We start from the raw sequence: 914 nt of genomic DNA, 5'->3' as shown, positions 1-914 counted from the left end.
TTATAAAGAAAATTTTGACCTTCCACTTTCATCACTGGCAGTGCACAGCCAGAGTATTTAACAGACATGAAGTACAACAAAGTGATTTTCTAAATTATTTGAGGCATTACAGACTCATTTAAACACTCTAAAGACTGTTGAGCTCACTTCATGCTGCTGACACTTTATTTCAGAGAACTTAATGGGTAATATCTGATCAAAGAATGCTGCACGTGTTTAGTAGCAGAATCAAATTAATAAAACCTGCAGTTACATCTGTTAGACATGCAAGGAAAAAAAATACCAAGCTATTGCGTGGCACCTGTAACTTACAGACGTGACCTCTGACGGTAGAGAATGAACTTGTGGTTTATTTCTCCTGCCACAAATACTAGCAAAGTAGGCAAGGCTGCACATGATTCTGTGCTTATCCTTGGAGCCGATCTTACCCACTGCTACTAAGGACCAGACCATGGCTGATCTAAGAGGTTAACTGCAGCACGTACGTACTCCAAACACTCTGACAACTGCTAGGTCTGTTTGATGAGTACCCCACTGGTAACACAGCTCTAGGGATCTGCTCTGTGACTTCAAGTATAGTGCTGCCAGGGGACTTTCAAGTGCTTTCTTCTTATTGTTTAACTTAAATCACACAATAAGACTACGACTTCTTCAGGCAGCATGGGAACAGGGCAGCTCGTGTCAAAGAGAGCAGAAGACCCTGCACAGACATCCCTGGCTTGTCCTGCCCGAGCCAAACCCAACTCCCTCAGGCAGGGCCAGCGCTGTGCCGAAGGGCTCCACGACGCCCAGGCCGGGCTCCCGGCTGGCCTTGGCGGGGCGGCCGCTCAGGCTCCTCAGCTCACGCCCTGCAGCCCATTTGCCCGGAGAGGCGGGGGGAGCCGGCCAGAGCAGCAGCTGCGCGGCGCTGGGCT

This window comes from Antrostomus carolinensis, unplaced genomic scaffold (genome assembly GCF_000700745.2).
Source record: "Antrostomus carolinensis isolate BGI_N321 unplaced genomic scaffold, ASM70074v2 scaffold10350, whole genome shotgun sequence".
In the NCBI taxonomy this organism is placed as follows: Eukaryota; Metazoa; Chordata; class Aves; order Caprimulgiformes; family Caprimulgidae; genus Antrostomus; species Antrostomus carolinensis.
This window is presented reverse-complemented; position numbering follows the sequence as displayed.